Below are 24,260 nucleotides of genomic sequence, written 5' to 3' on the forward strand. Positions count from 1 at the left end.
TTTAATCAGTAATCATATAAGTATACCCACATAACCACCTAAGTGGAGAGCAGACGCCCAGATTCACGGTCCCCACGTGTTGCTGGAGTTGGCGCAGACGCGTGTGCGGGCATAGCGGCGGACGTGACACCGCATTTTCTCCGAATTCCTGCCATCTAGGGTGGTGCCGCCCCGAGAGGGGGCCGTGGGGAGGTGGGGTAATAGGCTGCGCAATCCACTTGCTCTGGGGGAGCTTAGGGTTCAGAGCAGAGCGCAACTCCGGGGGGCTATCGCACAGCCCCATTCTCCCACACCAGAAAAGCAATGCTCCTTATGGATGATTAATAGCCGGGCTTCTCCTGACCATGCGGCGCGTCCCTGCCGGCACCACTTAATTGTTTTAATTTGACCTTTATTAGCAACGTGCTCCCAGAGGCTGCGAGTTGGATTCGCACCACGATAACCGCCCTCTCCCCTTCCACCCAGCCGGCTTCCTGGGAAGGATCGGGGACTGCAGCTCCCGCGACGCCTCCTCCTCCTGCGCAGGGAGCAGGCCTGAGTTCCTCCACGTAATGACCTGGGAGACCTCAGGCATCCCGGGGCCTGGTCGGAGGGTCTTCGGGCCCTGGAGCTGGGCGGTGTCTGCAGTGCACCGCCGTGAGTTTCTCCCGGGTACAATGTGCTGGTGTGCAGAGAGGAGGAAAGGAAAAAAAAAAAACCCAACACCACTCTTAAGTGGCACTGGCATCTATGAAGTGGCGGTGGTCTACACTGAGCGTGCCCTTGCCTGGAGGTGTAGGGGGCGGTTACTGCAGCCGAGGGGAGGGTACTGCGGCCAAGGGCAGGGCGAGAGGACAGTCAAGGCCGGCTGGCCGCGTGGGAGCCTTTCCTCTCCGGGTTCAGCGGCCGGAATCACCAGCACTGCGGCTAAAGGGGCTGGTAGGCTCTCCTGCACCCCGCGTGCTCCTCCGCCTTCTCTGTGTCCCCCGGCTTTTCCAGGAGGAAGATGGGGTGCCCATCGCGAATGGGGCGCGCCGGGCCGCCTGGCCGGGCGGTCACGTGTCCCCCCTCCCCCGCCACTGCGGCGGGAGTTCCAATCAGAGCGCGCCAGGGGGCTCCTCCCGGGCAGGAACCACCCGGCTCGGCGGCGGAGGGTGGGCCGCCGTCACCTGACCGCCCGCCCCCGCCCCCCGCGAGTAAGGGGCGGTGGTAGCGTCTGCTCGGTTACAAATGGCCCCTCCCGCCCGGCTCGCCCGCTCGCTCGGGCTCGGCGCGGACCCGCCTGGGCGTGCTCCTCCCGCCGGCTCCAGGCGTCCCACCGCCCTGCCCGGCGCCAGCCCGCGGTCCCAGCCACTCCTGAGGGCGCGCCGGGCACCCAGCGCGTAGGCTCGCCCACGGAGGTCGCCACGGAAGTCTGGACCGCCGAGGCGTGTGGCTCGTCTACCGGCAGGTGAGCGTGCACCGCGGGCGTGGGATGCTGTGGGGACAGTGCGGGGGACGTGTGGGGTCTTCGGATGCGAACGCGAAACCGTGCGATGCCCAGGTCAAGTTTGCAGAGAGAGTCTGCGGTGTCTGTCTCCTTGGCCTCCTCTTGATGCTCCTGCGGATTGGGGGCTCGGACCAAAGCTTCGATTTGGGGGAAGGGCTTCAGGACATTCTTGCCTTGAGATACTTGACAAAGGTTGAAAAGACACATCAGGTGGGAGCTTGTAGCTGCTGCTGATGGGGTGAGACAGGTGCAGTCGAGTGTGCATGCATATGTGTGTGGCTCCTGGGTAAGGGTCAGCTCGAGATGGGGAGAAGCCTCTGCGACGGGTCATTCTGTCCCCAAGAGGCACTTAGATTCCGGAGAGTGAAATTGAGCCGCTCTGAGGTGGTCACTAGATGTTATAGCAGCAAACCAGTGACCCCCAGTATTTCTGATATGACCCTGTAGTAGCAGGAGTGCAGATGGTTCAGTACAGAGTGTGTGAGGTTTTAAGGCACCCAGAAAAGATTCCTTTTACCTTATAACTTCTTGACAGAAATTAGTATTAAAAGTGCTGAATCATGCAAAAAGATTAGGAAAATAATTTACTTAATGTTTTGATAAAGTTTTCCAAAGCTAATAATATCTGCATTTTTGGATCAATGCTTTAAATTTAAGATGTAGGCACTAGGTATTTAAAATCATATTTTAAGACTGTGCCCTTGGCTTTATGACTATCGGTTGCTTTTCTTTCTTTATGATTAGTTGTATCCATTCATTACTTCTTACCACTTTCACTACCCTCAAAACAAACAAAACCCCGGAAAAAAACCCAAGACATGGGATTTTTATTTTTATTTTATTTATTTATTTATTTTTGATGTGTTCATGATTGTAAAGGGAGTGGAGGTATCAGTCCTGGGAAATAAAAAAATCCTCCTCTGATGAATGCAGTGATGGCCAATTTGATCAATTTGATTTGTCATATGCCACTGAAGGGAATGTCAAGCTGATAACATGCAGACTGGAGAGAAAATGAAACAGGAGTTGCCCATTGAGGAAGACATAAGCCCTTATCCGATTGCACTCAGTGAAGGAGCTGGAGGGTAGTCCTTCCACATTGGAACCTGAGTCCTTGGTGGAGGTGCAGTTTTTGATGCAAGTTCTGAGGTCAGACACCATGTAACATAAAGATGAATTTTAAAAAAAATCAGAGTCAGGATTAGTAAAATGGGTGTGTCCAGCGACAGCCTTTGCCCATTTACTCTTGGCTGCACTGTCTGAAATGCTCAGTGGCCTGCTGACTCATAAGGGAACAAGCATGGCTTAGCAAGATTGGATTTTACTTGTAGACTCTAAAGAACTGTACTTGTTAAAAAAAAAGATTTTTGAAAAAGCATCATCGGAGACATCCATAATAGAGAAGCTAGTCTCTCTTTCTCACATCTCTTCTTCCAGGAGGTTTCTCCTTGATTCCTTGACTTGTCACCTTTATTTCAATACCTGTCATCCATGCTTGTGCAAAACACATTTGATTTGACACAAAGGTTTTAATCTGAATCTTAACATAAGAAACGGTGGGACTCTTAGCAACATGATTATTTCAAAGGTATTTTTGAAGGATACTGAAAAACTGGAATATGAACGATTAATTGAGTTTTCTTTACAGCACAGACTCCCTTAACATTGCATGCAAGACCAGGGAGCCCCACCCTGTTTCTGAGCATCTGCATGAAAGACCAGGAAAGGAATTCGACAATTGCAGTGGTGCAGGGAGAGGCAGCTTCTAGGCTTGGGCATTACCTTTATTTAAATAATTACTAACAATTTTGGAGGGTAGGCTTTAATCCATAGGCAGGTCTTAAAAAGCACAGTGTTATTTCTTTTCACCTGTCAGCTTGTTAAAATGTCCATTTAACTTTGAGAGGTTGATTTTGTTAGAAAAGGGATACAGATCGAGAGCTTCCAAATTTTAAGATCCTAGGGCTAAAAGCCATAATTGATTGGAAGGACATATATTAAAGCATACAGTGAAGCCAAAAAGAGTTATTTTTGCTTTGATATTCTTAATAAAATTTTTTTAATAAAACTAAGTTTTTTAGAAAGAGGGGGGCTCCTTTTTAGGCAGTGAATGGAATAAATCAGCTTGTGCGATAGACCAGCACCTGGCATCTCAGTTTGAACAGAGATGCATAATTGGAGCAAGAAACAGATGAATGAGCTTACCTTTTACTGCTTGGTCCTTCAAACAGAACCCAGTCATTTCACATCAGATTAGAGGAAGGCCATTTCTACAACAAGACAAGGAGATTTCAAATCTTGTTTCAAATCTATGGGAAAGAAAATGTTTTGAGCTGCTCTGAAGAAAGAGGCATTATAAATTTACAGTTCATTATTATAGTTAGGTTTATCCGCATCGTCTACTGCAGATAGCGGGTCTGACCAAGAAGAAAAGAGATACAAAGACTTTTTTTCTTTCCTTTTTTTAAGACAAAATTTTCAAAAGGATCCCTACTTGGTTACCTTCCATTTTTTAAGGTAAATATATCATTTACGGAAGAGAAAATGATACGTTTTCCCTTGATGGCTAGAGTGAATTAATGCATTTTCAGACCTGAATGTCGTGACCAGTTAGCAGTATCTCAACAGTTCTTCCAGTCTAACGTGATACTCTAGGTGAAAATTGCAGGTTCTGTTCTGAACTCATAATCTTAAGCTGCTGAAACTACCTTCTGCTTTTTTCCTGTGTTTTTTTTTTCTTATATTATCTTTCCCCTCTTTTAAATCCACAAACTATACCTACAAATCCTAGCACCTAGAAGGCTTTGAGAGTCACCAGGAACACACAATCAGGTAAATTGTCTGTGATTGCGGGTCATTCTAAAATCAAAATAGATTTCACCGGCGGCTTCAAGAATCAAATTGGTCGGACGTCTCTGGTGCTTTGCTCAGATGCCGGCGCCCTAGCAGCCTGCTTTCAAAGAGGGTCTTTTCCTAAGATATGCAGTGATTATTTTATGGAAATTAGCTCTACCCACTTGCACAGTTAATTGCAGTATGAGAAGGTTCCAGAACAGTACCTCCTTGAGTTCGACAGTAAATATGCACACATCATTGTATGACGAGCATTCCAGAACACCCACCTCCCAGCGAAGTAAATTTGCTGGCTGAATAAACACCTGGGCTGCTTTAGCCCACAAATGGCAACAAGTCTCATGTTTTACCACAAATGTACACTAAGCCTTTTTAGGACACTGCAGAGCCTTGTAGCATGGAAAGGGGCATGTGATGTCTGATTTCTTGTAGAGTTGGCCTCCAAGAATCTCTCTTTTTCCACTTGAGGAGTCAGGTTATGAGTGTTTTTTTTTTGAAGAATTTGAAGAAAACTGTTTGCTCATCCACTTATTACAGGGAATTGTAGTTAGTAATATCTTTGGCGTTAAGTATTTAAAAATTAATGATATTTTTGGGTGTGTGAGGGTTGGATTGAGGCAATAGAGAGTATCCTTTAGAAAAACCATTTGGAAATTGCTGCTCCTTTAAAATTATGTGACATTAAACACTTGTACATGCATCTCTGCAAAATTCAAGAAATGTGCTTTGGTGTGCGCATTGTGCCACATACACATGCATCCTACACAAACTGGAATTGCTATTTAGGACTGTTAAACTCTTCATTTTGAGGAGACTTAACTTGGGTAGTGGGGAGGGTTTTTATTTGTTTCTTTCCTGGTAGAAGTGGGCTCTGAATCTGTTGTGCTTAGGATCTTACTTAGTAGGTAGGACCATCAAGAAAAGACAGTGAATGAATAGTTCTTAAAAGTAGATAAAGTACATTTTTTTTTTTTTTTTTTTTTTTTTTTGCAGTGTGTCATCGTTTAGGTTGCTAATTTAAAAGTATTTCAGCTCTGGATTTTAGAACTAAAAATATCATGAGAAATAGTTTTCGTTCAGATGTAGCTCAAGATGCATCTCTCCCTTGTTCAAATTACTATGTATCCTCCTTGCTTCTCATGGAATTTGGAAACTATCCCAACTGCTAATGATCTAAACATTTTGGTCTTACAGGTGTTCTTTTGATCACAATGGATAGTGACTCTTCTCTTCTGCCTGAGAGTGGTTCAAAATGTAAGTTCAGTAAACTAAATAATTAAATATTAATAATTCTGAACATCTGTGCAGAGCAGTTCTTCCTATTTTTCATTCCTTCTGCCTAAGGACTCTAGCTTCATAAATAAGAATCTAGAAGGAAGTGCTATACCCTTGAGTAGGGGGTGGGGGGAGCCTAACCTAGATGAACGTTTATTCACTACCCAGCAGCGTAACTTTATATGACTGCAATCACAGCCATTGATTCCTGCGCACCCCCACTGCCCCCATGTTATTTTCATGGTAATAGAATACGAACCTTTGGTGCTTGGGTAATGCTGAATTGACACTTCCCCAGATGTCATACGTTTCTGTGTGGCCCTGCCTGTTCTAATCTTCTCTTGGTTCAAGCAGATGGCTTCTGATATGTAGAAACATCCAGGCCCAGAAACAGAGGTTTTTGTTTTGTTTTGTTTTGTTTTGTTTTTGGGGTGGCCCGATGAAATCCTATGGCTACTGTCAAGCTACCTTTCTTACCGAATGTACATTAATCAAAATGCTATAACCCAGCTGATGACGTTTAGGCTGTTAGGATCTGGTACACGTAAATTATAAAATGGAAAGTGTTAAAGTGTACGGGAAGCCATTGCTGTTTCACACAGAGTTTGAATGGTGAGGGATTTTACAGATTTCCCAGGGCTGGATCCACCTTTTCCATTTGAAGGATATCAAGTACTTCCAAGTATGGCTGTTTAAAGAGTGAACTCTCAGTCTCTGAAAGGAACCTAGTGCTGATTTGGACCCCTCCCTACTTCCTTAGAAATCTCAACATGTGATTTAAGATATTTTTGAGAACTTCTTAGGCATTCGATGCATTTCATCAGTGGTCAGGCTATAGAAAGCTGATTTTTATTAGGAAAACTATCTCTTCTACCTTCTCTTATCCCTTGTTTTTTTGCCTTCCTGTCTGTGCTCCCTTTCCCAAAACATAGATTTTCATGTAATTCAGTTCACTAAATATCACTTCCATTTTTGCTTCTCTGCAGAGTTTATTGCTAGAGCTGCTGATAGACTTTTGGCGCAGATAGTATATTGATCACTTGAAATCTCATTTGAGCTTGACTGAATATACATAATGGGGTGTCAATCGGGGAAAAATCTCATAATAAATGGCAGGTGACTTATATTCATGAGAAAAAAAAAGTCTTGGGCCGCACACAAAATACCATGTTTACTGTAGCATGACAGACTGATTTTGCTCGTCTCCATCATATTCATCTGGTGGGTGTTTAATAGCAAAGGCAAGGTTAGAATACCAAGATCCTGGAAACTTTCTTTGTTTATGTGGGAAGCATTTTTGTACACTCTATACAGTATAAGCATCTTCTAGAACTACAGCCAGCAAGAAAGATCTTTTCTACCTGAGAAATTCAGAAATTGCAAACAAATCTGTTTAAGTTGGTGTGTATTTAAAATCAGCTACTGATTTATGCAGTCCATATTTTTTAAATTTTTACCATGTGTGTATCAGTGCATACACTCACTGTATGCAAATATCATTTTCAGTGTGTATATGGGAGAGCACAGTATATTTAGAGAAAAGTCTGCTTTACATAAATTATTTTTAAGAACAACTGAGCAGAGGAGTAGCCATGCGTTAGGAAAGCCAAATCTTTTTTTCTTTTTTTAAGTTTCCCATTGAATGATAAGGAATTTCTCTTTTAAAGTTTTATATGTAATTCTTTAAAATCAATTTTCCTGATAGAGCAGTCATTATGATGGTAGATATGTCTGGGAAAGTGACATTTTGGGTTACTTTATACAGCTGACTTGATAGCTGACTTCGTTGTGGCTGATTGTTTGGAAACATGGGGGTATCTATCATATTAGCTGTAACCCTGCTTCATGCCAGGACAGTGTGGGGTACATCATGTTTTTCCCAGTCTGCTAGGTGGGGTGCAACTCAACTTCCATCAGGAATTCTTCATCTCCTGTAAATGAATGAAATCAACTGGCTCTTTGCTAACAGGGTTCTAATTTTCTTTTTTTTTATAGTCAAAAAAATTAATAATAATGGTACCCTGGACAAACATCTCCTTCAGTCCTTGTACAATATCTCAAGATTTTAAAAAGTGTTTTATGTCAGAGTTTTCACTTTTTTAGCCTCAGGTCAAATATGATAGCCAGAGGGATCTGCTTACCACAGATGCAAAATAGGACAAGTGACATTATTAAGATATAAAAGACATGACATCAAGCCCTGATCATACATACTGTTTTTCCATAGCAAGATTTTTTGCCGTTTTCATCTATTTTACTGAAATGCTTCCAATTTGCTTTTTAAGGTTTTTGATTAGCAGTCAGAGAGAATGTAAATATGCTGAGAAATGGGATTATCTGAGAACTAACCAGTTGCAGAGGTTTAACAATATATAATTACACGAGTGCTATGTATTTTAGTAATATCTTCTAGAAGTAAAATCTTATATCCATATATTTCCTTATATATGTACCAATAGTTCTGTACCAATTAGAAACTATTTGTAGTATGTGGCTTTTTGCACGAAGAGGCAATCAAATTTGACAGCTTAAGCTTGGGAAATTATGCTTTTGAGATTTAAGCAGAAGCTAGGTGATACAAGAACTTTAAACTCAGGAATTAGCTGTTTGAATATGCTTCATTAATTTTAACTTACAGAGAAATGTATGTCTGCAAATGTTAAAACTGGGACTTATTGGATGTCACCAATAAATGGGAAAAATTAAATCCCGGGGGAAAAAAAATTGGAAAGAAAAAAATTTCCAGAGAAATTTGAATCTGAAAACTGCATTTATAGGCCTTGCTGTTGTCTTAAATTTTGAATAGTTTTACTAATTTATTTTGATTAACTGAAAGGAGAAAGAGTAATATGAACTAAGAAGTTACATGAACTATTTTCTGTTGAAAAGATATTAACATCTTTTGGAAATACCATATCCAGCTTGGTAATATAAATACTCAGTTTTAATAGATTGCCTTCTCACCAGTCCTTAACATCTTACAGTGAGAATTTTTTTTTTTTTTTTCCTGGAGACAGAGTCTTGTTCTGTCGCCCCGGCTGGAGTTCAGTGGTGTGATCTTGGCTCACTGCAACCTCCGCCTCTTGGGTTCAAGCAATTCTCGTGCCTCAGCCTCCTGAGTAGCTGGGACTACAGGCATGTGCCACCAGGCCAGCTAATTTTTGTATTTTTAGTAGAGATGGGGTTTTGCCATGTTGATCAGGCTGGGCTCAAACTTCTGGCCTTGAACTCCTGGCCTCAGGCGATCCATTCGCCTTGGCTGGGATTACAGGCATGAGCCACTATGCCCAGCCCTTACAGTGAGAATATTTAAGGACAAATAGAACAAGTTAAAGAACATATCTTTTATATATATCTTATCAGTAGAATTAAAAACAACATCCATATACTTGCCAGGTTCTTGGTAAGACTTTTAAATCACTTAAAAAATATTAAGCATAAATTTGGAAAATAGAGTTGAATTTATAGCTATTTCACAGAAATGGACATTACACTAAATAATTCCTAGGGTTTGATTTTTATATATGCCAAAGCAAGACTAGGAAATGACTGGAACTCCTGTATTTTTGGGTTTTTTGCAACCGCTGTCATTTTCAGAAACCAAAGAGTCAGAGCTCTCTTCCATTAGATACGGCGTATTTAAAGTTATGTTCATTTAATACAAGCACAGCAGTGGAACTACTTTTTCTTCCTACAGTGATTTAAATAAGAACTAGGCGATGCCATGGATTAAGGATAATAGGCTTTTAAAAAATTGTGTTGTTTTTCACTTTAATGAAAAACATCTGGGTAAAGAAAAATTGCAATGAACTAATTCAGTTATTAGCAAAGTAGTAATTTGGTATATATTACTTTTAATAGTTCAGCTTTATATTTAATATAAAGTTTATATTCAGGTTTAATTGCTTGCTAAGACAAAATCAACAAGATGATTTGCTTATGCCCTGTTATATTAAGTTAGTTTCACTAAGGGAAATATTATAACTCAGAAAAAACCTTTAGTGCACCTCCATGTGCCTTTTAAGAATATATATCCTCTAAAAGAGGAGAATAACTTAGGGGTCATGGCCAGCCAGGTAACTTATTAGGTTATGTTTATTGATTATATTAATATACATATTACACATATACATATATAAGTATAACATACTTATCCCAAGTATATTGTAATGTTATATTTAACTGTACTTAATGTATATGCCATTTCAAATGAGCCTAAACCATTCTTGTTTCACTAGAAAAGCAATACTTAGATGTGATCTCATGCCCTATGACATTAAAGAAGACAGGCTTGACTATTTCCCCTGCTTAGTTTTTGTTTGATATACTTGCTGCGGCAAAAGTTATTTTCTTAATGATAGGCAGATCTGCCATGATTGTGTAGGAATTTGGTGGAAAAGTAATGGGTGGTAGTTTTTTGTTGGTTTTGGTTTTGGGGTGTGCATGTGAGTACATTTGAAGGAGTGAAATTCTAATTTTTAAAAATCAGAAAATCCAGTGGAAACAGTTGATCCTATTTTCCAGTTCAATTTCTTTCTCCACCTTGCTGTGGTCTTGGCCCCCTTCAGATTGTGCTTTGGTCACACTGACATGTGACAACTGGACATGCAAACCCAGTGTCTAACGGACCTGATTTTGTTTCATCCAAGCAGAGGGGGTGCCCATTCTATGAATTCTGTCCCCGAGGATTTGAATAGCCAGTGTTATTTTCCATTAAGGTAGCTACACTCTCTTCATACTTACCGTTTTGTTGGTATGCTCTTGTTATACCACTGCAGACACTTGTGCTTTTTCACAAGTTCTTCAAAACCATTTCTCTCTTATTAAAAACAAAAGATTGCAGAATTCAAAATAAAGCTTAAAAATATGACACCTACTACAGAGCCACATTGTCAGACTCTCTCACTCTAATATAACCCCTGGAAATAACTTTTGGGAGCATGAAATTTAAGCTCAGCAGAAGCTCTAGCTATATCTTGAAAGCTCTAGCCTTCATTAAACCCCTTAGGAGATGTTCCTTAGCCCAGTATTTATAGAGCTGGGATGTTGGGCTGCTGTTTCTTTTTCTTTGGAGATATTAGTAAATGCAGGAAAATCTGTTATATTTAAGCAGCTCCTTTCTTTCTTTCTTTCTTTCTTTCTTTCTTTTTCTTTCTTCTTTTTCTTTCTGTCTTTCTGTCTTTCTGTCTTTTTCTTTTCTTCTTCCTCTTCCTCCTCTTTCTTCCTCCTCCTCCTCCTTCTTCACTTCTTTTCTTTTCTTTTTTTTGGTAATAGCCAAGGGATGCCACTAATGGTGGCCACAATTACTAAATATTCTTAATTTTTCTAGATCTAAACATGAGGCTGACAAGGTTCCTTATAGAGCCTGTATCTGGAACAGCATTGTCCAATGGAGTTTTTTGCACAATGGAATTTTCTTCACCTTCTGCAGTGAAGAAAACATTCTATATCTCTGCTCTCCAGTGAGTGCCACTAGCCACTTTTAGCTGCTGAGCACTTGAAATGTGGCCAGTGTGACTGAGAAACTGAATTTCTTTATCTTATTTAATTTTAATTAAAATTTAAACTTAAACAGTCACACATATCCAGTGGCTCTACTGTGTTGGATAGAGTAGCCTTAGAAAATCATGAAAATGAGTCACTTTGCTGTGAAGTCGTCTTTGTGGACAGTGTAAGCCATGGCAGCACATACTCCAGAAATTGGAGACTGGTCAGTGCTGACCATGGTGTGCTTTCAACCTGGTGGACACTGCACAGCTGCCCTGCAAATCATGGTGGTTCTTGTTGGATTTTTGCATTTACTTTTTTTTTTTTTTTTGAGATGGAGTCTTGCCCTGTCACCCAGGCTGGAGTGCAATGGCACGATCTTGGCTTGCTGCAACCTCTGTCTCCTGGGTTCAAGCGATTCTCTTGTCTCAGCCTCCTGAGTAGCTGGGACTACAGGTGCACGCCACCACACCCAGCTAATTTTTGTATTTTTAGTAGAGACGGGATTTCACCATGTTGGCCAGAATGGTCTCGATCTCTTGACCTCGTGATCCGCCCGCCTCGGCCTCCCAAAGTGCCAGCATTACAGCCATGAGCCACCACGCCCAGCCACATTTTTAAATAGAACTGAATCCTCCTAGTCTGGACACAGTGCGTTGCTGCTCTCAGACTCAGTCCCCAGTTGGACAGTCTCAGTTGTCCCAGAGCCTCTCCAGGTCTTGACTAGTTTGTCTGGCTTTGAGGGCACATCCAAAGTGCTTATAGAGTTCTGGCTTTGGGAGAAGGGGTTTAGGGACAGAAGTCTGGATTCGCCCTTCCAGAGAAGTACCCACTACTGTTTTATCTTCTCTTTGTCACCACGTACCTTGGTGTCGCACACAGTAAAACTTTGCCATCTGACTTGCATTTCGACCCCTGTGTTTGAAAGAAATTTACCTTGAGTGTGTTTAAAAAGCAAGTACTACTAACCTCAGTTGAGCAAGACCAGTTAAGGAGTTGTGACAATTCATTTACTCACAGACATAGATCTCTCACTCAAACTAGGTAAATCTTTCCTCATAAATTATAGTGAGTCTTCCAACTTCAAATTGACCAGGAAGCTTTCAGAGCCCGTTGAGGAATACAAGAGTCCCCAGGTGAGTGGATTTACTCATGGGGGAGTGTTTCTTCTGCTTGCACCATTGTAGGACCTTAAAAATGGGTGTGTGGGGAGAAGACAGTGAAGGATGCCTTGCAGCTGTGACCATTCCCTTTGTCCTGCCCAGGGTGACCCCATGCTGCGTGACACACACAGGAGCCTGAGACCTGTGTGGGGAGAGACAGACACTGAACTAGGGGACTGAGGGGGGTAAGGCAGGTCACTGTCCTCTAGAGGCCCACAGCCTACGCCCCACCCTTTTCCCCCTAGAACCAGGATCCTCCAAACTAGTCATGCCTCAGAATCACCCAGGAGATACTTTAGGAAAAAAAAAAAAGTATTATTAAACAAATTCCTGTCCCTACCTCCATTTGTAGAATTAAAACATTAACATTTCTCTTAGTCCTCTGAAATCTGTCTTTATGGTTATGATGATCTTTGGGCTTTTCCAACATGCTGATGTCAGGGTACCACCCCAGACTGACTCAGTCTCAGGGAAGGACCTAAACACTGACAGATGTGAAGTCCCTTAGGTATCATTTTTGTTTGATTTTTTTTCTTTTTTGTTTTTTGAGACAGGGTCTCGCCCTGTCACCTGGGCTGCAATATAGTTGTGCGATCACAGATCACTGCAGCCTTGACCTCCCAGGCTCAGGCGACCCTCCCTCACCCTCCCAAGTAGCTGGGAATACAGGCATATGTCAACACGCCTGGCTGATTTTTTAATATTTTGTAGAAATGGGGACCCACTATGTTGCCCAGGCTTGTCTCGAACTTCTGGGCTCAAGTGATCCTCCCTCCTTGGCCTTCCAAAGTGTTGGGATTACAGGTAGGAGCCACCATGCCCCGCCCCCCAGGTACTTCTGATGCAGCCTGCATCTGGCTATATCAATAGAGGGGTTTTAGGGTATGCAATGAGCGTTAGGCTGGGATGTCCACTGCCCCACCCTCCTCACTTGTACGCATTTGCTGTGTAACCGCTATGCATCAGGCCCTCCTGGGCATGGTGCTGTGTTTCAGTCCCTAGCTGGTCCCATGCTTCTTCCTTGCCTCCTTTGCAGCCTCACCACTTCTGCTCTGCCCCCTGGGCAAATGACCCTGAGGCCTGTGTCCAGCAGTGACCCCTCCAGATCCAGCTCTGCAGTTCCCACTGGGCATTTCCGTCAGCATGGGTGAACCTGAGTCAGTCACCCTGCCATGCTTCTCCCTGCGAGTTGGGGTACAAATCTCAGTGTTCATCTGCTATTCTTCCTCCCACAGTCCAGTTTGGTCCTGAGTCCTGCCACCTCCACCCCCGTGGTCCCCTGCAATGCCTGGCTTCTCTGGTCACTCTGATGCTGGCCTCATTCAGGCCTGCACCGTCTCGTACATGGGCTGTTTCACAATGCTCTCAGTTGGCTTCTGCCTCCTCAGATTGTGTCTTTGTCCAGTCATCCTTCCCCAGCTGCTGAAGCATAGGTTGGCTCACAGAACGTGTGCCACTGAAAACGTGGGAGGGCTTCTTGGCGAAGACAGGACAGTGCACATCTCCCCCATCTGCCCACACCTGCCTTCCCAGCCGCCACGTCCTCCTGCCACACTGGGCCTGCTCGCTGTGCCCTCCTAGCTCTGTATCCTGGGCCTCACCGCGTGGTCTGGCTGCCCATCTGCCTTCCTCCTCTGGTTTGCTGATCTGTCTCTCCCTTCAGTTCTGGTTTATAGGTCACCCTACAAGCTTCCTCTAATGGCTTTGGCCAAACCTCTCATTCCCCAGGTGTCCCCACCTTCTGCACCTCTAGTCTTTGGCCCTCTTTTCTCATCTTTCCTGGCTCATGTGCGGGTACTCACAGGGGCAGCTCCCACTCCAATTCCCCTGCAGGCGGGAATCACAGTCTGCCCCTCCCATGTGCAGGCCTTTGCACAAGCTCTCTGGGCACCACATGCTCTCACAGAGGCCGCCTGTGGCATGTTTTTTGGGTGCTCCTGACGAGATGCCCTGGACAGTGCCAGAGGCCTTTGGATTTTCTGAGTGTGAGTGGGTGGAGCCTTCCTCTCGGGCCCCCAGCCTACTGCTGCTGCTCCTCTCACTGGCCCTGCCCAATACCCACACACGTGCAAATGCACACATGCATCGTCCTCCCCGGTGAGCTCTGTCTTTCCTGCTGTCACCTCTTCCCTCCCTCACCCACACCTGCATTCTCAGAGCAGCCTCCCAGTGCTTTGGTGATACTTTTGGAAAACAATTTCTTCCTGCACCTCCTTCTTCTATGGGGGAATGATAACTTTGAGACACAGCTGGTAAGTATCTGTACTGGAGGGGGAAAGGATGCTAGTAACTAAACCCCATCGTCTCCCCATCTCCGCCGTCTCCAGCGCAGCCAACCTGCCTGGACGCCTCATGAAGCGCAATCCAGCTAGTCTAGCGTCTCCAGTTTCAGCCGTCCTGGCTGTACCCTGTGAGCCCCCTTCTTGGGCTGCTGCTTTGAGGGTGGCCTCTAACAGCTAAACCACACCCTGAAAGCCATCCCCCCCTTCCCGGGAGATCCCTCAGGGAATATGGGAGGACCAGGCCCCTGCTGTAGACAAGTATGGGGAGACAGAGGCCATGGCCTTTGCTCTCCTGTTTCCTTGGGGAGAAAGGGTGGGCGCCAGTTGGCAGAGGAGCCTTTGAGGAAGTTGACCCAGAGTGCTGAGGGCCAGGATGGAGCAGCTTCCAAAGCTCGATCTTGGTGACGGAGGAGGAGGAAGGCATTAGAGGCTGAGAGACCCCTATGTGGATGTGTGCAGAGGTCTGAGGGAGGGTGCGAAGGCAGGGCTTATTCAAGGAACTGCAAGAATGTCAAGCATTTTAGTGTGGGGTAGAAATGGAGAGAAGGCAGGCAGAGACCAGAGTGCCAGTGCTTGGGCCTGCCTTGCCCTGCACAGACTCTTCAACTCTATCCTCAGCGCTGCAGTCCCCAGCTGGGCTGCCTTCATCTGCCATCCTCATTCTGCCTCTGTCTGGGAACTTTCTTTGCTTGGTGCCCCTACACACACACTCCAGGCTGGCTGGGCCGGGGCATGGCTCCTCCATGGCTTTCATTGGCAGCTTGTGTTGCAGGTCCTGAAGTTTGGTGTGGGGACTGCTGAGGCTCATCCCTGCGGGGCTGGCACACTGACAGGCTTTCCCATCATCCGTCAGCCTCGAGTGAGAAGGGAGAACTAATCCCATAGGGAAACAACAGCAAAGCCCCAATGGACTGTGACCATGAGGATGAGCAGTAGTTTGTCGAACTTGTCCCTCAGCCAAGAGACCCTTTGGCAGCTTTGGGAGGAAGAGCATGGCCGGTCTCCCTTCCCCAGGGGCTGCTGCAGCCCCTTGCAGTGCCAGGAGCACACCGGGCCCTGGACTGAACAAACCGCCTTCCCAGGCCCTGTTTCTTGGCAGCCCCGTGGGCCCCAAAGCCTGACAGGAGGTGGGTGACTCTGGGTGGCCCCCCTGTGAGCACCTCCTCACAAACATGGCCGGCACCTCCCGGAAGAACATCTCTTCTCCGCTTTGCTCTCAGTTTCTGGGCTGACAATTAGGCTACTGAAAAAGGACAATTCACAACAGGCCCACACAGAGAAGGCCTTTCATGTGCAAGAATGGCCCCGTCGTCCACATTAGCACCATTATGTCTTTATTTATAGGAGGTACTGTACTTGAGAATGGTCAGGCAGCATTGCTTTAAGAAGGGTGTTTGGTCATTCGATTTGAAGCACACTGAGAGGATTCATTGTCCCCAGGCCGCACAGAGCCCGGCCCAGCAGCCTGGGGTTTGGTCCAAGTGTGCTGAGTGGGTGGTGGAGCTGACAGGGCCTGCAGGGTTGCTCTGGCTGGCAGAGCCTCCGTGGTTGAGTCCGTGGGTGGCAGGGTAGGGGGGAGGCGAGGAAGCTGTCTCATGGTTGTAGGCCTGTGACAGGCCCAGCCCAGCCTGAGATCCCTTTGCAGAATGACACAGCAGTCCATGCGGGCAGTGGGGAGCCATTCTCACCGACTCACGCAAATCCAAGAGAAGCCTGGGTTCATTAATGATTTCAGGTTTTACAGTATTGGAAATGGCAGCCTCACATGGGAAGGACCCTGGGTTTTTGTAACCCTGGCTGTTGGCATGAATGCTCCATCAACCCGGGAGGACTTCCCACAAACACTCTCTGAACTTCTCACACAGACACCTTGACCTGAAGAAATTGTCTTCAGAGAGACCTGGTTTGGTTTTGGAGAGAGCGCAACCTGCAGCAGGAGCCTTCATTCATGTGGTCCCATCTGTCCCTCAACCCCACCCTGCCCCACCACCTCAGGTCACTTCTTCCAGCCTCCTTGGTCTGCAGTCCCTGCTGTGTTCCAAGGCACCAGAAGGCATACAGAGGATGGTCAGAGTCTGGGGTCCCCTTCAGTTGAGGATCACACCCTGCAGCTGGCTCAGGCTCTAGGGATATCGTTTGGATTGGGAATGCCCGGATGTGGGCTCTCCATTCCTCCTACTGGCTGATGGAGCACTCAAGCCCACATTCAGGGTTACAGAAAACCATCGTCCTTCCCATGTGGGGCTCTTGTTTCTAATACTGTAATCTTAAATCATTAATGAACCCAAGCTTTTCTTGGAATGTGTGAAGTCGATGAGAACGGCTTCCCACTGCCCAGATGGGCTGCTGTGTCATTCTGCAAAGGGTTCTCAGTCTAGGATGGGGCTGTCACAGACCTGGTCTCTAAGCATCATGATCTAGGACATAAAGAGGATTGCTGGCCTCTCCACCCCTACTATTTGTTGTTACTGCTGCTATTAACTATCACTTTGTTGCATTTCCCGAGATTAGCACTTGACTTGGATGTTTTCATTTTATCTTCATAACCACCTATGCATTAGGTACTGTTACCACCATTTTGTAGATTAAGAAACTGGCTCAGAGAGGGCAAGCCAATGGCTCAAGGTCACACATCTAGAAAGAGGTAGAGCCAGGCCATGTTGCCTCGGAGACCCAGACTCCAAGCTGCCTCAGCCCAGGCTTCTGGGTCCTTCTCACTGCCTCTTTCAGGTGTTTCTGAGTCATGAGCCATGGAAGAAGAAAAAGAAGGAACAAATCACAGGCTCGGGTATGCTCCAGGGGCCTCATTTTCTAGCTGCCTCCTCCCAGTTGGGCCTCCAGGCTTCCGTAATTCTGTAATATGGCTCCCTAGGGCCCACTTTCCTTTGCCTCCCTACATATCAGTAAGTCATTTCCTCAACTTTTTTTTTCCTTAGGGTTTTTATCCCTATTAGAAGAAAAAGTTTCCTTCACAATGATTTATGTCTGCCTCTGCAGGTCATTTTTAAAAGTGTTTCAGAGACTTTCAGAATTATTTTTGTTTGAATATTAGACTCCTGTCTCTGCAAAATGTATAACCATATGCTGTCAACCCTGGATATTGGCTTTGGTAGAGTAGCCACCCTGAATTTTTTAACCTAGATGTTAATCAAGCATTCTGTCTCAAGACAACACAAACCTTAACTGGAGAAATGCTGAGAGAATAGGGAACAGGTTTAGGCTCAGGGATACACAATATCTGTCATCCCAGTTACCTCCATAAACCCACGTTAGTAAGAAGTGAAGCCGAGGCAGATGGGCACAGGCTTCAGGGGAGGAAGAGAAGGGAGGCAGGACAAGTGGCTGAAACCTTCAACACAGGGCTGAGCCCTCAGGCCTGTTTATGAGTGGTGGAGCGCAGGCTTGGATGCAGATGGCCTGGGTTCACATCCTGGCTGTGCCACTTGCTCACTGCTGTGTACCTTTGAGCAAGTAAGTTGACCTCTCTGTGCATCAGTTTTTGAATCTGTAAAGTAACAGTACCGTCTTACAGGCTAGTTTTGAGGACTGAATGAGTGGATGTATACAGTACACAGAGAAAAGTGCCTGGCACATGTTAGGTACTCAGTGTTGCTGGAGACAAGAGACTGATTTCAGAACAAACGGCTGGGGCTGTTTTTCATCCAGTAGTAATCCCTCTGTTTTATATAGGCAGAGAGGGTTGACAGGTCTGGTGAGGTGCCCACCTAAGATCAGAAAAGGTCCTTTCCAGCCACATCACAGGATTCAGGGAGATTATGTGATTTATTGTTTATTTAATTTATTTATGCCACGCTGAGTTCCACGCAGGGTCTGAGCTGTCTTCCGTCTGCTTTCTCTCCATGTTCTGTTGCTTCTTGGTGAATGAGATTAGGGCAGGAATTGGCCCCAGTTCTGGAAGCTGGACTGGTCCTATCAGAGCAATCCCATTCTTTGTGTGTTTGCCTGTACTTGATGCATTGCTGTTGCCTTTGATTCCCTCTGCCTGGCAGGGGTGACAGGTGGGGGGAGGGATTTGTCCACCTGCCATTGTGTATATCTGTGTCTTTTTGAAAGGCACCTGCTAACATGACTCTTTTTTTCTTTTAAGAAAGCCTCTCTTGTGCTGAAAAACTAAGGCCTTATCCAGTGGCAAAGTCCTCTACAGGCCAGCCCAGTAGTGACAGCCGAGTCAGGTTATTACAGGCATTTCTGCCACATCTAAATTCCACAAAGAAGACATCAGATGGTGGCCTGAGGGTGCGTGTCATTATATACAACAAGGGATGTGGTTTAAGGACCTCATCCACCCCTCCCTGCCCCAGCTGCTCCCTTGTGGGACATTCTTATCCTCATGGTGGCCAGGATGTGGGTACATTTCAGGGGACTGAAAATCTCTTCTGTAGTTGCCAGGCACCAGGAACCCCAGGCAGCCAGTGTGTAAGCCCAACCCTGCTGTCATCCCTGGCTCCTTCATCTCCCTCCCGCCCCCATCCACTCTTTCTCCAGAGTCACCATCCAAGCACAAGATGATCCCATGCTGGTTATTCAGTGCTCCAGACTCCTGAGGGAGAATACCCTGAAATCGGTAGACATCATGTTGGATTGGGACAGTAACTTGCTGGGTCACCTCCTTCCTGTCACTTTGCCTCTTCTGCAAAATAGAACTGCCATGCACCATCCTCACTGTAGTGCCACAAATGTCAAGTTTATGTAAATGCAAACTGCATTCAGGTCTATTCTGTTTTCCTTTCAAACACAGATACTTTAATGGCTTAAACCACTCTGACCCTGTAACTCTACAGGGTAGCGTTAGTTTTTTATAATTATCATCTTGTGACTGCTCATGAGAGACTCACAAAGCACTTGCGGTCCACCTGGACTGCCTCCATAACATGAGGATCACACACAGTCGATAACGATTAGTGCCAAGGCCAAGAAAATGAGCATCCAATGACATCTGGACCAGGAGGAAAGCACAGGGCACTGGGCTGGAAGATGAACTGTCCCAACTGGCCCACTCCACCTGAGGGATGCCCTCTAGTTGACAGTCCCAGGCCTCCCCCCAGATAGTTGATTGCTCTTGCTCTCCATCCCAAAATCCCTGCCCAAGTTCATCATTAAGTGAATGGACCAACTCCTCTGCAGGGTGGAGTGATTCTGTCTTAGTCTCTTTGTTTTAAGATTATGGACCAATGCTCCAGGAGCTTTATATCTTGTACTGTTGGGTGAAAAATAAAGAGGGGAACTCTAGCTCAGGGGCCATTAGCCAGTACCAAGAAGGAAAATGGAGCTTGTCCTGCAGTCAGGTGAACAAGACAGTGATTTTGGTCTGAGTAGAACCACATGCAGTTGAGACAAAAAAGCTCAAAATGTTTAAACAGCTGTAAATCCTATGAGCAGTGAAAATGTCCCCAACATCCTAGGAGGTTTGTTTTTGTTGTTGTTTAAACTGTAATCACTACAATAAACATTTTTCTATAGAGGATGAAAAATCTAAATTTGAACACTGTTGTCTGTATTCTATGTAATGGCTATGAGAATGGTGAGATTTTTGTTTTCTCTTAGGAATGGGAAATTCATCTATATTCCCCTTAAATTTTAAAAAATATATTAAAGAGGAAATTGTTTGTGTTCTCCCGAAGAATAGTAACCTAGTAGAAATTATTTTTCCTATTAAAAATTATTAACATGAGATGTGGTAAAGTGTTTTCTTTTTTTCCTCCCACCAAGAAGAACTTTTCCATATTTAAAATGGCATCTCAAGACAGTTGGGGAGTGATTTTTATACTAGAAATAAGGGATGACTGCATAGTCCTACCTGGTTCAATTTATACCCTCTTCAAAATTCTGTTATTTCTTCTGCTAATACTTTGTTCTGTGGAATGCTTGCTGTGCTCCTATAGTGCCTAATAGGAAGCTTGATATACACTTTTAGCAAACCCATATTAGTTACTTTCTAAATGAATTTGAGCCCCTTCCCTTGAATGTAGACACTTCAATATGGATGCAAATGTTTCATGATAGAAATTTGATGATTATATTACAAATTCCAGTCGTACTTGAAGCAGTTTGGTTGGATGTTGAACACAGGAATAAAATTCCACAGCTTCCCAAGGTCTAAGTTAGAACATTAGTTGCCCCCAAAAGAGGGATTTATTTTTAAAGGGAAAATTCGTTTTTAAAAATCAGCAAGCTAATCAACCGCGGCAGATTTTGAATCCCAGTCCTGACCGGGAAGCAGGAAAAAGAATTCTCAAATGTACTATTAAGAGGTGGCTGTATATGTGGAGAATACAAATTGATTTTAACATTAGAATAAACACAGCATAATTTGAAATGCCAACCGAAAATACATATATTGTCTCCCCGAACCTATTGTGTATTTCTTGGGTGAACCTTGTCATTGCGCCTTTCGAAGGCAGTGGTCGCGTGTGTGCCTCACCCACACATTCACGACAAATCCTCGCTGGCTGCCATGTTCGTTTGTGAGAAATAAAGGAATCTGAAGGTGATTCGTCCCATCGTGGGCCTGATAAATTAAAAATTTGCATATGTCTGACAGTAGTTTTGCAGTTCTAGGAAAGCAAATAAGAAAGTGGAAAGCATTTAAATTAAGTGTTGCCTCTAACAAAGCTTTTAGAAATGGACAAATATAAATGATATTGATTTATTTCAATTGATTTTTTAAAAATGTTTTATTCTGTGGAGTTTCGGAAGTGACCCAAAGCTTTGGGGGAGCTTGTGAGCGGCCAGAGTGCTGGTGGCTTTCTGTTTTTATAAAAGCTCTAGCAAATTAGAACGTAAATGCTTCCTGAACATTCTCTGTTTTCAGGAGACCCGCATGAGAAAACAGCACCCGTAAGTGGGAACAATGAAGCAATCTGCTTTGTCTGCTTATAGGGACTTTAAATGGACGCTCCAGCTATAAAATACCAACAATCTCAGCAGGCCTCCTCTCCTCATTTCACAAAATTAATTTTTAGGACAGTGTCTTCTAGGGACTCAATCTTTGTGTGTTCTCTGCACCACAGATCTGCTCTTCTTGCCTAATTTTCTTAAGCTGACCGATACTTTCCTGGAAACGATTGAGGAAAATGGTGTGGTCCTGGGTATTCATGACACTGCCCACAAGGGCTCACTGGCCTGTAGGCTCCATGCCAGCCACCAGCCCATCATTTCTCAGTGAAAAGAACCTTTCAGCTCGGTTACCTCCTGGAGAGAGCTGATTTTCCAGCAGTCAGGCTTGATCTGGGTAAATAATTAGAGAGCTGGAGAGCGAAGACATCACCCTGGTGCTGTCTGTGATTCTGCTAATGTAGCCAGACCCTGTGATTCCGTTGCTGCTGCAATCTTAAGGCAGCCTTTCTCTAAAGCGCGGAGGGAGGGCGGGAGAGAGAGAGAGAAACAGCAACAAAGCCAGTTGCTTGCATTTGTCTTGAAAGAACTAATGACATTTTTCATTCTTTTGGTAAAACCAAGAAAACAGCTGCAGCTCTTTATCTGCATATAAGAAGGTGAATTGCAATATGCCTCCCTCTCCCACCACCCTCACCTACCAAGACATGCATGCCCCAATGCAATTACTTTGGCCTATTGATTTATTTTTAAAACTGTATTGCCTCTAGTTTACTGGAATTTGCAGAGCTCTGGATTGTACAGGCAGATCACATTTCTCATAAAGCAGACCCTGAAGTGGTTAATAGCTTGTTCTTGAACTTTTGCAGCTGCTCATTAAAAGCCAATTAAAAAGAAAAAGCATACTGGCTGTTGTAAAGTATATGTGTCTCTCTATAAATATCCATTATTCTAAAACTTTATCACATTTTATCCCATCCTTCTTGCATGGTGCCCATGGACAAAGAAGAGCAAGAGTAAAGTATTGGACAAACTATTTTGAGGTTCTAGTGAAATTCCCAATTTTTCTCTCATTTGTGTTTTCAGCTGTAACACCAATAGATAATATGCCATTAATTCTTACTGATTGAGAATCATGATAAGAAGTCCCATGTGATTTATTGAAAAATAGCAATTGTACAAATGGCGTTTCATTACTTTTGAAAAGCATATATAATTTTGAATGAATAAGAAGAAATAGGAAAAGGTAATTAATTAAAATAATTAAGATTCACATCAGGCATGTTTAGCATGATTATATATTAACTACAAATTTCCCTTAACAAATAATTGCTGGACCTAGAACTGGAAGACATATTGAAGAAACAAAGGCCATTAGCTTGGGGGGCCTTCCCAGACAAGTGCGGAAGACCCTGATTATCAGGAAAGCTGGAAGTCAACTCTTCCCCCACCTAGGCTGGCCTACACAGATTTATTCATCACAGACTCGAAATCAGTGAGTTCTTAATATAGAGTTGAATGAATACACACTTTTCCAGCAAATATTAGTTGAATCTTCCATAGATGTGTGATGTGGGATGCTTCAGTCACCAACATATCAGGACTTGCTGGACGTCAGTGTAGGACAAACCTAGATGGTCTCGGCCCATCTAGGGTTAAATGACCCTTGAGCCAAGGAGTACGGCACAGTCACACTTTGTATTTCTCCCGCTAAGAGTGTATTCAGACTATATGTCTAAACTCTTTTTTTCTTTTAATTTTTTTACCCATTTCATAAAACAGTTTGTCTTCAAACTAAAAGCAGTGATAGTTGATTGATGTTAAACATGAGACCTCTGAATGGACTGAAGGGAGTCCTTTCCTCCCTCTCTCCTTCCATCCTTCCTTCCCCCCTTCCTCCTTTCTCCCTCCTTCCCTCCCTATACCCAAGGGGCTTTTAAAGGCTGTTCTGTGGCTAGGCTGAGGAAGATCTTTGGAGACTAGCCGCCAGGAGGGTGCATGCGTCAAGAAATATCATGGGGTGTTGGGTATTGGGGGGCCCAGGAGACTGCCAGGCACATTCTGGTCTGGCACAGGAGGATTGGGAATTTTTTTTTTTTTTTTGGAGAATCATGGGGCATGACTGTCCCCCTATCATGGGACAGTGTCAGGACTGTGGTATTTTAGGTGTCATAAAAGGAACCTTTGGAGGACAAAAACATGTAGGAACCCTTTCTCGTAATGCCACTTGCAGGTTACAGCTTTCAAAGCAAAGCCAGACTCCGGCCCTGCCCGGGGTAGGAAGTCTTTGTCTGCCTGCGCGCCCGAGCGCTCCCGGCTTGGGATTGATTTTTGGCCCCCGCTGCAGCAAGTTGGGGGCTGGTGAGGAGTGTAGCGGTGACTGGGGGCGGAGTGCGGACTCGCATCCGCTGTACCAGGAGCCCACTGCCACCTCGGGATTTTTTTTTTTTTTAACTTGGAATTTCCATATGACAAAAAAGAAAGAGGTTTCTCCTCAATCTAACGGAGCCATTAACATCTATTAATAGCGCCGACAGGGTAAGTAACGGAGTCGCGCTCCTCGGGGTGGTCACCGGGCTGCGTGGTCCTCGGCTGGCCTCCTGTATCCGCTGCCCCTGTGCGCTCCGGGCCGGATGCGCACGGGCGGCGCGGGGACCAAGCCTGGCTGCCGGCCGCCTACTCCTCCCCTTCCCTAAGGTAAGGGGTCGTTTTCACACTCACCAGAGCTCCTGCGGGCTGAGCTCGCCCCCTCCCCCGACTTCTTTGCGGGGCATTTTCTCTTGCTGGTGTATTACGTGTCATTTCTCACGGGGCATTGCCGGCCGCTTTCCTGCAACTGTCCTTTCGGATTTGGTGATCTGGTCCGGCACAGAGGCT

At 44.9% G+C, this 24,260-nt stretch overlaps 2 long non-coding RNA genes across 7 annotated transcripts in view; one reads left to right on the forward strand and one right to left on the reverse strand.

The window, feature by feature from the left end:
- The first annotated feature begins 1,234 nt into the window (after positions 1-1,234).
- The window catches only part of LOC104005535 (uncharacterized), a 123,140-nt gene continuing 100,114 nt past the window's right edge, over positions 1,235-24,260 (forward strand). For all 5 annotated transcript variants that reach the window (XR_001713276.4, XR_678915.5, XR_001713275.4 and 2 more), the window contains exons 1-2: positions 1,235-1,429; positions 5,516-5,575. This is a non-coding gene — a long non-coding RNA (uncharacterized LOC104005535). The remainder of the gene's footprint in view (positions 1,430-5,515; positions 5,576-24,260) is intronic.
- LOC107970620 (uncharacterized) lies at positions 2,296-4,516 on the reverse strand. Of its 2 annotated transcripts, none has more exons than XR_001713278.3 (3): positions 4,062-4,516; positions 3,674-3,777; positions 2,296-2,612 (listed from the first exon to the last, which is right to left on the reverse strand). It is a non-coding gene; the product is annotated as an uncharacterized LOC107970620 (long non-coding RNA). The 2 variants fall into 2 exon arrangements; XR_001713277.4 differs by having other exon boundaries at positions 3,674-3,738; positions 4,062-4,506.

This window comes from Pan troglodytes, chromosome 2 (genome assembly GCF_028858775.2).
Source record: "Pan troglodytes isolate AG18354 chromosome 2, NHGRI_mPanTro3-v2.0_pri, whole genome shotgun sequence".
Lineage (NCBI taxonomy): Eukaryota > Metazoa > Chordata > Mammalia > Primates > Hominidae > Pan > Pan troglodytes.